Source organism: Mustela putorius, unplaced genomic scaffold (genome assembly GCF_011764305.1).
Source record: "Mustela putorius furo isolate JIRA1106 unplaced genomic scaffold, ASM1176430v1.1 tig00000056_pilon_pilon_pilon, whole genome shotgun sequence".
NCBI classification, from domain to species: Eukaryota; Metazoa; Chordata; class Mammalia; order Carnivora; family Mustelidae; genus Mustela; species Mustela putorius.
In genome coordinates this window covers 4,554,867-4,568,756 of record NW_025421263.1, presented here as the reverse complement: position 1 = coordinate 4,568,756, position 13,890 = coordinate 4,554,867, and positions in this window count along the sequence as shown.

Here is a 13,890-nt window from a genome sequence, read left to right as displayed (position 1 = left end):
TTTAAAGATTATTTAAAGATCTTTAAGACTTTTTAAAAAAGTCTTATGAGCTTAAGATGATAAGTACACATGAATCAATGATCCAAAGGGAGACAAAAACATGGTAGTGGGAAGTCAAAGGCTAGAACAAGCAGTCTTGTCTTGGAAACTGGGCAAAAAGATGAGCAGAGAGGCACAGGGCAATGAAAGACACCATGCATACAAAGGCAAATAAAGTACAATAGTGGGCACATACTCCCAGAGTCCTAGTTACATAAGGAGATTGCGTTTCATTCATTCATTCATTTTCATTATAATTAAAAATTACAATACACTGCCAGCTTCTTAAATAGAGATTAGGTTTCCTTTGGGAACATACTTAGTTTGGGGAGAAGTAACAGCAGTGCAGCTATAAAAGCCTAGTAATCGGGGTGCCTGGGTGGCTCAGTGGGTTAAAGCCTCTGCCTTCAGCTCAGTTCATGATCCCAGGGTCCTGGAATGGAGCCCCGCATCTGGCTCTCTGCTCATCTGGGAGCCTGCTCCCTCCTCTCTCTCTGCCTGCTTGTGAAAAAAAAAAAAAAAAAAAAGCCTAGTAATCACCCATTGTTTGGAGGGCTGGTTGATCTGGAATTACTTCTAGATTGTATGTTGGTGGGGCAGGTGAACACACCCAGGTAGTTATATGTATATGCAAATTGTAAGAAACAGGGAGGTGCAGGAAAGGGTCAGAGAAGAATTAAAGAGAACAAAGGAGTGGTTTCAAACTTCTTGCGGTTATATTTTTGAGAGATTCTTTTCTTGGTGTAGAATTCTATGTTGACAGCTGTTCACTTTCCTATTATAAAGATGTTGCTTCACTGTCTCCTTGATTGTGTTGCTTCTGATGAGAAATCTGTTATTCTCATATGTTTTTTTCCTCAAAACATACTGTGTCTTCTTTGTTTGTTTGTTTGTTTTCTTTTTGGCTGTTTATAAGATTTTCTCCTTATCATTGGTTTTAGACAATTTGAGAAGGTTGTGTCTGAGTGTAGTTTTGTTTTGTTTTGTTTTGTTTTTCCTCACATTTTGTTTTATTAATATATAGCTTAAGTTATTTTTTAAGACCTCATTTTTTACAGAGGTCAGTTTTTTAGGTCAGTTTTAGGTTAACAGCAAAATTAGAAAGAAGGTACACAGATTTTCCATATACTCCCACACACACATTTGCCTAGCCTCCCCCATTATCAATAAACCCCACCGGAGTTATACATCTGTTACAACTGATGACCCTGCATTGATACATCATAATCAACCCAAATCTATAGTTTACAGTAGGCTTCACCCTTGATGTTGAACATTCTATGAGTTTAGACAAAAAGGATAACAACATTTATCCACCATTATGGTATCATCCCTAACAATTCTCTGTGTTCCACTTACTTGTCACCCATCCCACCAACCCCTGCAATCCTTTTGCTGTCTTCATAGTTTTGCCTCTTACAGAATGTCAGATAGTGGGCATCATACAGTATATAGCTTTTTCATGTTGACTTCTTAAAATTAATAATATGCATTTAAGGTTGCTATACATCTTTTCATGGCTTGATAGTTCATTTCTTTTTAACGCTGAAGAATATTACATTATCTGTTGTACCACAGCTTACTTATTTATTCACCTACAGAAGGACATCTTGGTTGCTTCCATGTTTTGGCAATTATGAGTAAAGTTGCTATAAACATCGTGTGCATATTTTGTGTGGACATAATTCTATACCTCCTTTGGGTAAATACCAAGGAGCAGGACAGTTGGATCATAGGGTAAAATTATGTTCAGTTTTGTAAAACTGCCAAACTGTCTTCTAAATTGACTGTTCTATTCTTCATTCCCACCATCAGCATATGAGAGTTCCTGTTGCTCCATATCCTTGACAGCATTTGGTGTTTTGGATTTCAATTACCCTAATAGATGTGCACTGATACCCCCTGTTGGTTTTAATTTGCATTTCCTTAATGATATATGATGTTAGGCATCTTTCCATATGCTCATTTGCCATGAGCTGCCATGTCTGAAGCCTGTTAAATGATGTACTGTGAAGGTCTTTGAAGGTCCATGTTTTCTTGAAGGTCTGTGAAGGTCCATGTTTTCTTCAGATTTTTATTTTTTATTGTTGAGTTTTAAAAGCTCTTTGTATACTTTGGCCATCATTCATTTATCAAATGTGTCTTTTGGAAATGCTTTCACCCAATCTGTGACTTATCTTGTCATTCTTTTGACATTAACTTTTACAGAGTAGAAGCTTTTAAATAAAATCCAGGTATCAGTTCTTTCTCTCATGGTTTGTACTTTTGGTGTTGTATCTAAAAAGCCAGCACTATATTCAAGGCCATGTAGATTTTCTCCTATGCTATCTTCTAGGAGTATTACAGTTTTGTGCTTACATATAAGAATTTGATCCACTCTGAATTTTTGTGAAGGATATAAGGTCTGTGTCTAGTTTGACCTTATTTTTTTCATGATATCTAAATATTCCAGTACTATTTGTTGAAAAAACTATCTTTGTTCTATCATATTGTATCTTCTTTGTCAAAGATTAATTGACTATATTTATGAGGGTCTATTTCTGAACTTTCTCTCGTGTTCCATTGATCTGTCTGTTCTTTAGCCAATACCATACTGCCCTCATTTTGGTACCTTGATAGTAAATCTTGAAGTTGGGTAGTGTCAGTCCTCAGATTTTTTTCTCTTTTAACATTGCCTTAGCTATGCTGAGTTTTTTGCCTTCTCCCTATAAATAAAAGAATCAGTTTGTCAATATCCATAAAATAACTGCTGGGATTATTTATTGGGACTCCACTGAATCTACAAATCGAATTGGAAGAACTGACATCTTGACAATATTGAGTCGTCTTCTTTTTTTTTTTTTTCATTTTTGGGTTTGTTTGTTTTTTTTGAAGATTTTATTCATTTACTTAACAGACAGAGATCACAGTAGGCAGAGAGGCAGGCAGAGAGAGAGGAAGGGCTGAGCAAAGGGGGAAGTAGGCTCCCTGCTGAGCAGAGAGTCCAATGCAGGGCTAGATCCCAGGACCTTTTCCAGAAGGCAGAGGCTTTAACCCACTGAGCCACCCAGGGGCTCGTATTTTTTACAAATATATTTTAAAAAATAAAAATTGCAATGACATCAGTGATTAATCATCTGTACTCTCCCTACTGCTGGGAAAAAAACCTATATTGTTGAGTCCCAAAGGAAAATCAAGACATTATTATCAGGCACCCAACAGCCAGAAAAAGCTCTGTTGGTCCCGCTCTGTTGGTATAGACACTGACATGTTCAATGCACCAGTGCAATTAAAATATATACATTTATAATTATCTCATCAAAAAGAGCACTCAAGATAAAATAACTGTGCATTAAGCCAATTATTCACTAATTCGTTCACTCTTTCTGCATCTATGAAGTCATCACGACAGTAATAAGGACAAATAAAATAACTTCTAGTAACAAAGAAAAAAAATCCAAACCTCAGCCCCCCACTTTGTGGGTTATTTTGGTGTGCTAAAATGACCATAATAGAAGGGCCACAGGCTAACTGACATGCAGCAACAAAATGACAACTGAAACATTTCATTTCAAACAAAACACAACTCAAACTCATGGGAAAAAGGTCTGCAACAATATGAGGTTGATATTACCATGTACAAACTTATAAACACAAATCATTTTAGAATTGCTGTTGGCTTAGATCTGAGAACTTTCTTTCTGAGCTCTGCATCTTAAAGACTCTTATACAAACCAAGGGATAGAAATCCCTCCTTATTTTTAGTGAACTATCATCTGATAAACTTGGGGATTACTGAATAAAGTCAATATCTGAAACTTAAGTCAAGAGCCAAAGGGTTGGTCTCTCCTGACATCTGGAAGCCAGGACAGGTGATTAGATACCAGGGACTAGGAACAGACTTCACTTCCTGCTTTGTTTGTGTAGTCCTGTACCTCGATTTTGACCATGACAATTATTTCCCTTCGTAATATTTTCTTCAGAGGGTTTATTTTCCTTTCCCTATTAATACAATTAGAGTGAAATCAAAGTGCCAATCCTTACTCTTGGTATTTAAATCAAACCCAAATGAGCTTCAAAAGAATTAGGTCTTCATTGTTTCTAGAGAAGGCAGCAACTCTTTTCTGAAAAATCATCTTAGTTTCCCCCAGGTTCAACATCTAGCAAAGAGATTTCTGAGGCACAATCCATTCTGGAAACTATGTCCCAATTCTTGACCCTTCGGCCATCACCATTTCCAGTCGACAGCTTATCCCTAGAAGGTGAATGCAATGTAAAAACCTTTCTGCTGTACAAGGCCTATGTAGAAAAGGGCAACCATGGCTATTGGCACCAAAGAATCAGCTTCCAGGGAATGAAAGAGAATGTTCGCTCTCCGGGGCCAAAACAAAACAAAGTGCTGCAGGAGAGAAGCCAACATTCACCTTAAACTTGAGCAGGTAAGCTGGAACATGTCCAGGAGTGCACGACTGAACAATGTTTTCCAGACAAAAGTTGTCAAAGAGCAGTTCTCAAACTTCTCCCTTTCCATGTGTGTTAAAAGGTTATGGTATAAATGTAAATCATTCTTTTCATCTTCATGATCCATCCTAGGCATCCATTCCCTGGGGATTCACGTTATATCACAACACATGGGTATATATACTACTCTCTCTTCTTTTGCTCAACTGAAACACATGTGAACACTTCTTTTTTTTTTTTAAGATTTTTTAAATTTATTTGACACAGAGAGAGAGATCACAAGTACCCAGAGTGGGGGGCAGGCAGGGTTGGGGGGAAAGCAGGCTCCCTGCCGAGCAGAGAGCCCCATGTGGGTCTTGATCCCAGGACCCTGAGATCATGACCTGGGCTAAAGGCAGAGGCTTAACCCACTGAGCCACCCAGGCACGCCACGTGTGAACAGTTCTCTTCCCCAAATTCTGTCACAAAGCCTATGATCGTTGATCTCCAGGAGTGCCTGGATGACTCAGTCATTGAGCATCTGACCTTCGATCTTAGATCAGGTCTTGATCTCAGGGATGTGAGTCCAAACCCTGCATTGGACTCCACACTAAATATGGAGCTTTTATGGCTTTGTCCTCTACTTAACAGAAGGTAGTTTCAAGGTCCAGACAGACAGAACACATCCTGTCAAAACTTAAAAAACGAGAGAGATTCCACAATTTATATTTTTAGATCTTGAGTCTTTTGTCATTCTATTCCCAGAGTTAGCTTTTTCTTGGCTGGGATCCAAAAATACCAACCTATCATCTGCGTAGATAGAGATTATTAGGGTGAATGTATCTCAACGACTTTACTGTTTCCATATCATGAGATGGAACTTCCTTACCTGGAAGCCACCTCTGAATACAAAGTGTCTGGTGAGTCAGCCTGAGATCCCCATCAGAGGGATGAATGCTGCTTAGATACCATAGGAAGAAGTGAGCCTCAGCTCCCCTGATTGCAGTCTGTGTTGAGAAGTTTGCCCTCTGCTGCTAAGATGACTGACTGGCTTCAGAAGCCAACATAAGTGCTGTATGTGCACTTAGGTGCATGTGTCCCTTGTATCATCCTAATCTTAATTAGGATCCTAATTCATCAACAGTCTGAAACAGGTATTGTGTAGAAGGCTGAGACAAAGGCTTGGGGTTTCAATTTGCCAGACATCACTGCAATTATAATACCGAGCCACTTTTTTAAAAAACTAAGTGGTTTCTGTGTTGTAGAAAAGGCAGCACATAATTGTCAATGTCCCTTTGGAAGAGGGGATAAATTTCCTGGGAAGGTGGAAAACAGTGGAGAGGAGCATGACCTTGATCTGCTCCAACACAAAGCCTAGGGTTAGGACATTCAGATGATCTGTGTCATTGCTTCTTTGCCTGCTTGGTCTGGACCCTGTATATGGGGACTGCCCTCTTCCTATGGAGAGAAAACCCATCCACTGTCACCATGATTCCGAACCATGGCGGGAAGGTGCTAAGACTCGTGCAGGTATTTCCTTCTTCCCTTTGGAATTTTCCCTTCTGCCTCTAGTTGAGCCCTGGCTTGCCTCTCTCCATTCTTTTCTTCTTCTTCTGGTATTCTCACTCCACCTATATTACAACTTTTGTAGTGGTCCTTGGGTAGTCCATTGGATAGTCCATTCTCTCTTTTTCAGTCTTTATTCTCTTTACTTTTCAGTTTTGCTGTTTCTACTGTTATATTCTCAAGCTCAGATAATCTTTTCTCAACCATATCCAGCAGACTAAGCATGTATTGCATGGAGCATTGGGTGTGGTGCATAAACAATGAATTCTGGAACACTGAAAAGAAATAAAAACAATAGCGGCATCTGGTTGGCTCAGTGGGTTAAGCCTCTGCCTTCAGCCCAGGTCATGATCTCAGTGTCCTGGGATCAAGCCCTGAATCAGGCTCTCAGCTCAGCAGGGAGCCTGCTTTCCCCTCTCTCTCTGCCTGCCTCTCTGCCTACTTGTGATATCTCTCTCTCTCTCTCTCTCTCTCTGTCAAATAAATAAAATCTTTAAATATAAATAAATAATAAAAATTAAAAAAAAAACATTCTTCACTTCATTCCAGTTGTTTAGTTTCTTTAGCATTTCTTTCTGATTCTATGTTAGGATTTCCACCTCTGTTCATGATACTCACCTAGTTTTGCATGCTGTCTACTTTATCCATTAGAGAACTTAGCATATTGATCATACCTGTGTTTAATTTCCAGCTTGATGATTCCAACATCCTTACTATATCTGGTCCTAAAGTTTGTTCTGTCTCTCCAAATTGTGTTTTGGTCTTTGAGTGTGTCTTGTAATATTTTCTTGACAACAGGACATGATGTACTAGGTAAAAGGAACCGTTGTAATTAGGCTATTAGTAATATGGTGGTGTGGTGTGAGGGTCAGGAAGGTGTTCTCTAGTTCGATGATCAGGTCTCAGTCTTTCAGTAGCCTATGCCTATGTTCCATGTCATAGGGTTTCTCAGGTTGTTTTTCCCTTTTAGGTGGGACAGAATTGCTAGTGTGGGCTAATATTGGGTATTTCCTTTTCCCACCAGGAAAGCTAGAGCTGACTGGAGTTGGATAATCCCTTTGCCCCGGGTCAATTAAGCTTTGATAAAAACCCCAGCAGGTTTGGTTCTGGTTCATTAGTTTCTCCTGAGGGCAGACTTTATTACAAAGAGCAGAGTGCCCTAGGTGTGGGGTGGGAGGGGGATGGTATTTAAAAAATAGTTCCTTTCTCCACCCCCTGTCTAAAGCAGGAAGGAATTTTTCTCCAATATGTACTATACGGAAACTGGTCAGACTCCTGGAGGTCAACTCAATATATTGTGCCTCTTGGTGTTTTTCATTTTCAGAATGATTCCCACTGAGCCTCCATTAATTCATTGATCATAACTCAGGTTTTTCTATCCCAGCACTGGATCTTGCAGTGTCTGTGAGCCTCTGCTGGGATAAGAGTGATTACCTGTATCCCCTGCCTGTGTCTCCAGTCTTATAGGTAGTGATTTGTTCTTCATCCTCCCCTCTCTTATGAACCCAAGAAGAGTTGGTTTTTTGGGGTTTTTTAGCTTTTTACATGTCATTAGGATGGAGTGGTGACTTCCAAGCTGCTCACATGTAGAACCAGAACATTCGGTGTAGTTTTCTTCATGTGTCTATACTTCATCTTTGTGGAGCTTCTGGGGTATGTGGGTTTATAGTTCCCACCAAATTTAGAAATTTTTCAATCATATATTTTCAAAAAAATTTTTATGTATTTCACTATTTTCCTTTTAGAATTCCAGTTAAATATATGTTAGGCCAGGAGAATTTTTTCAGCAGCTCCTTGATGCTTGGTTTTGTTTTGTTTGAATTCTTTTCTGTGTTTTCTTTTGAATGGTTTCTATTGCTGTGTTTTTACATTTACTGATTTTTCATTGGCCCAATGACATCACAGCATATGAAAACTGAGGAACATCTAAAACACCAGGTTATGGGTTCTTTGGTCTACTTTCATAGTCATATTCCAAGAAATTGGTATGATTCGGTATCTATGAGAGGTATCTAAGAGCAATTGCCTTTGAAATTCTGGTAACACTGGTAATATTAGCTGGATCTCCATTTTTATCCATTATAAAGAACACTGTATAGAGGAGGGTAATCTGGCATCCTTGCTGCAAACTGAGATCACAGGACCTCACATGTGTTGCTGGGAAAGCTTTCGTCCTTCTCTTCTTCCTTGAAGACAATGAGCTTCTTCAGTAGGAAAGGATGGAAAGGGTGATTGATGTTGGCAGTGTTGATAAAAGTATGATGCAAGACATGAGATTTCTTATTGTTGACTAAAGTAGTAACAGAAGGTAGCATCGGACTTCTAACATGCTTGTCCAATGGCAAATGGAGAAGGTGGTCTCTACTGACAGACTTGTAAGTCAGTGAAGAGCTGAACCCACTGAATTAGGGTTTTTTTCAGCAATGCCACCCAACACCTCAAATCTCCAGGGGAATTCTTAGGGAGTTCTAAAGAATGCAGTACGAAGTTGTAACCTAGAGAGATTTTTAAAAAGCACTTTTTGTAGCTTTCAGATTTGTCCAGAGTTTAAAGGTGAAGCTATAGTGCAGTCAGCCAACACTCTACACAATTGTCAGGAGTGATTATGGAATTAAGGTCTTCTAGTTTCACTGCTGCTGTGATCACCACAGCCACTACCCAGTTTTCACCAGCAATGTCTTCAGGTTTCCATGCTACTTTTCATAGATTTAGGTGTAATGTCTTGACCTTTTGATTTCAGATAATTGGGGAAAAGCACAAGGATTTTAATTTCCATGTTAGTTGGTGAGTGAGTTGTATTCCCATATGGCATCAAATTTTACTTCTCCATCCAAGAGCAATAAGTTCAGCCCAGTGGACCCTGTTTTAGGAAGGCTTCAGGGATACTCTATATAATGATTAATTGCTCCCATTCTCCTCCCTGCCCACCTTTTGCAAAATATGTATTGTTTCTCTGTGAGCATATATTTTAAGTTTTCACTGCTGGTTTTAAAATATACATTGCACCCTGAATCTTAAATTACTTTTCTAATTCTGTTTTTACCATTCATTCATGTTATATGAAAACTTAGTTTCAAACTGTTACATTCCTAGAGAGCATCCTTCTGTTTTAATTATCTATCTACTCCACCAACACCCCCTTCCCACAATGGATACTGGATTACCTCCAGCTCCCTGCTATCATAAATGCTGTTATGATGTACGTCTTTAGGGAGCATGATCCATCTATGATCCATCTTTATGGACCTACGTGAGGCTTTCTCTTTTGGGTTTCGTCTTCTGTTAATTACCTGTTCATATTCTTTTGTCCTCTTGCTCTCAGTAATTTGCAGCAGTTCCTTTAATTATTCTAAATATTATTTCATTGTTGGCTTTATATTTTGGAAATAACTTCACCTAATATGCCATTTTTCTGTCACTCTGTCCATGATGCCAGGATTCAGATCCAAATGCGGGAAATAAGAAAAAACTGGAAAACCTTACATAGCTCTCAATTATCAGACTCAAAAGGAATTGTTAACATCTGTCTTAAATTGTTCCCCAGGAAGGCTAGTTCCATCAAGATATTCAGTGAATAACTTCACATAAACCTACAACTAACACAGCCTTAACAATATTTAGAGGTAAAAATGTAGGGTGTTGCCAGAACGGCATTTACCATAAATATACCTTGGTTTGATTGCCTTTTAAAAATCCATCCACCCACACCCCTTGATAATATGCCTATTTAAGCACATAACCAAGCCAAGTCTTAAGAATCATTAAACATTAGAATGAGGTCAAGATGAGAAACTTAGTGCATTCATTAGGGTGGGTGTCCAGGAAGTCATTAAGGTGGGTTTCCAGAGAAAAAAACATACTGCTGTTCCTTTCAAGATTGAAACAGAAATGTAGCAAGATGTTAAAAAATAGTGTCAGTAAATTCCCTAATGCTGAGGAAATTCTAATTCCTTTGAATACTGATAAGAGTGCAACCTAATGGAAGAACTTTACATGGAAATGTTCAAACATAGATTTGTTGTCAGATACTTCTTTCATATTAAGCTAAGGCAGTCCATTTAAAAGTCCTTTTCCAAATGGACATATTCCTAATACATAAGAAGAACCATTGAATTTACCATGACCTTAGTCTTTTGCTTGTACGTCTTTGACTAAATTAAGCTTTAGTGATGTGGTCATTTCTCCTGTTTTGCTTCATTTCTCACCAAAGAAGTACATACCCTCTTGAAAAGGTTAATATTACCTTGAACTGGATCTTAATATAATTCTCTGCTAACATTTCCATTTCTGAAATGTACTATGTCATATCTCATATGTTAAATGGCAGTGTACCATCAATGCCACGAATATATTGGAAACATATATAACAGAAAGATCTAGACATAGAGATAGAGATGGCCATGAAGAGGGAGGTAGAGAAAGAGATAAAGATGAAGCTAGAGATAGGTTTGTTTCTAAATGCAAAAATTGAAAAAGATTTAGAAGATCTGTATCTAATTCCTACCTTAAGACTCAAATAACTGGAATGCCTGGGTGGCTCAGTTGGTGAAGTGTCTTCATCTGTCTCAGGTCATGATCCCAAGGTCCTGGGATCGAGTCTCACATCAGGTCCTTTGCTCAATGGTGAGCCTGTTTCTCCCTTTGCCTCCTGCTCCCCCTGGTTGCGCTTTCCCTCTGTGAAACTGAATCTACCATGTGAGACTTAGTCAGTTAAATTTGATTATCATAATAAATAGCTTTCAAAGTTAGGTTATTTTTAGTTAAAAAAATAAGACTTAATTAAATATTAAGTAAATTACTGATAGTTGTTTTTCCCTAACATGACTTCTAATGATACTGATTCAATGAATTAAGACTCCTACTACAGCGGCGCCTGGGTGGCTCAGTGGGTTAAAGCCTCTGCCTTCAGGTCAGGTCATGATCTCAGGGTTCTGGAATGGAGCCCCATGTTGGGCTTCCAGCTTGGCAGGGAGCCTGCTTCCCCCTCTCTCTCTCTCTCTCTCTCCCTGCCTGCCTCTCTGCCTACTTGTGATCTCTATCTGTCAAATAAATAAATAAAATCTTTAAAGAAAAAAAAAGACTCTTACTACAACATGGGATAAACTGTAAGTGTATCTTCTGGATAGATGTCAGAGCTATTAGCACATATATTTAAATGAATAATAATTTTTGTTGGGTATTATTAGTAAAGAATAATAGTTAACCTACAGAATACTAGAAAGTTGTTTTAGAAAAAAAAAAAGAACAATTATGGAAAAAACGGAAGAGAAATAAATGTCTATAGATCTCCTACACATACCATCCTCTGTATTAAGAGGTCTTACATATTATGCTTGTTATCTCACATAATTTTCATATTGAATCCCCACAGAGACTTACATTTCATTTTCCCACATTTTTACAGAGATAGATCACTCAAGGTAACTATAACTGACTGCCACTGCATGTTAATTAGTCTTCTCCTCAACAACAGGTGCTATCCAAGTTTTGGAATAATAAAGTGGAAAGGAGTAGAAACGTCTAGAAATTTCTGGAAGTCTTTCTCCCTCCCTAGTTCTCTCCCTCTCTCCCTCATTTTCTTCCCAATAGACAGCAGTGTATGTTACATTCTTTTTCTTACTTCTAAGGGATTAAAAGTAGATTAAGTTCCAAAGGTCTGGAAATAAAAGAATAATTCCTACTACCATATTTCAAAAGATGTAAAGTAAAGCTCTAGAGCTAAATGCACATTTTCCAGAGTTATACTATATATAGTGTACACACACACACACTATGACTTATATAAGATCATAAAACAAATAACTGTAATTAGTAAGAAATATAACTACAATATGTATTTCTGATTCATAGCAACTGTTATTATTTAGTCAGTAGAAGGAATGAAACATTCACCTGTTCCTATTTGACTTGAGTTAGAAAGAAATTAAATGTGGAAAATATCATAAAATTTATCTTTCTGCTAATGCGAGAGCTGAGCAGCTTCAAATTCATTAAGAAGGTGTTAATTAGAAATTGCATATGTAGTTCTATTTCTTTAAGACTCTGGCCTTGTCTGTTACTCTTTTTCTCGCTCACAAATTAGATCCCATTCGCCCATCAATAACTGCTTTTCCCTGACCAACAATATGTTCAAGTCTCCTCTCACTGAACACACAAAACCAAACAAAACCTCATCAGTCCTTCCACTTGAAGATGGTTCTCCATATGTATCATTTTCTTCATGGCCAAACTTCTCAGGGCAGGGGTGTCACACACAGATTCATTTCTTCTTTCTAAGAAGAAATTCTCAACTCACTGAGATCTGACATCTTCCACCTCTTCCCTGAATTTCTTTCCTTCCTTATCTCCTGAAAAGCTTTACCTTGTTGGTTTATTTCTCATCTCTTTGTCTTCACAGTCCCTTTGGTTGTGTCTCCCTAATTTTCCAACCATAAAGTTTGTACCTTTGGACACAGCTGTGGACTAAATCTTTGTGCCCTGCCCCAACTTAATATATTGAAAGTCTAATATCCAATGTAACAGTGTTCGAAGGTGGGGCCTTTGAGAGGGGCTTAGCATGTAAGTGTGGAGCCCTTATGAACGGCCTTAGTTCTCTTACCAGAGACCTCACAGAGCTCTCTTGCCCTTTACGCTCTGGATACAAGAATTCTCTAGAGTGAGGAAGGCTTCATCTATCCACACAGGCAACCTGATCTCAGACTTTCAGCCCCTGGAACTGAAAGCAACAAATTTCTGTTGTTTATAAGCCACCCAGTCTGTTGTTTTGTTAGAACAGTCTGAACTACTCACACAGATACCTCATTTTGTTCTTTCTTACAGATCTGAATTTTCAACTACCTACTGGACATCAAAAATATTACTCAGTGTATTCCCCCAAAAAAACTTTTTCCTCCATGTTATTTAGTGACATTCCTATTCTATTAGATAGAGTTATTTCATTTGTTACCAGAGATAACCTCTCAAAATATTAGCTTGCACAATACAACTTATTTCTTGCACATATGTAGTCCAAAATAAGGGTTCCTGTTCAGTGGGCAATTCTCTGCCATCAGTGATTCAGAGAGACTCAGGACCCTCCACCTTATTATTTGGCCATCTTTAACACTTTATATTCAAGGTCACTGAGCATGTCTTCATTGAGCCATTAGAAAGAACAACAGTATAGGAAAAAGCAAAGGTAATTTTGTGGTCTTTTCTGAAAATGATACACATCACTTTCGGTCACATTTATAGAGCACATCGAAGAGAAGTATATTAAACTGCTCCTGCTACCATAACAAAATAGCATGACTATGTGACTTTAAGCAACAGAAATTTCTTTCTGTTGCCATGACATGGCTCTAAAGCCTAGGAAGTCTAAGATCAAAATGTCTGGTAAGAGCGCTCTTCCTGGCTTACAGCTTCTCATTGTGTCATCACATGGGTAAGAAGGAGGGGGTAGGAGAAGAGAGAGAGATTTGTGGGAGAGTAAGAGAAGAGTCTTCTCATAAGGCCACAGTCTGATCAGAATAGAACTCAGCTTTTATGACCTCGTTTAATCTACATTATCTCCTAAAGACCCCTTCTCTATATCCAGTCACTTTGTGGGTCAGGGCTTCAACATATGAATTTGAGGAGATCACAATTCAGTCCATATCTGATCTGTTTTCCCAGAAAAAAGATGAAATGGGTCCATTAAATGGCTAGGTAGACTCTACCACAGTTCACCCTTCTGCTCGTCAAATATCCTTTCCACCCCTTCTACCCCACACAAAGAACATACCTACCTTCTCCCTAAGGGATAGAGGTCAAAGTCCCTTCCAGTAACTGCACCCAGCTCAATGTCCAGAGTCTCTGGGTGATGCATGTTCTTCTCCAGTATAAAAA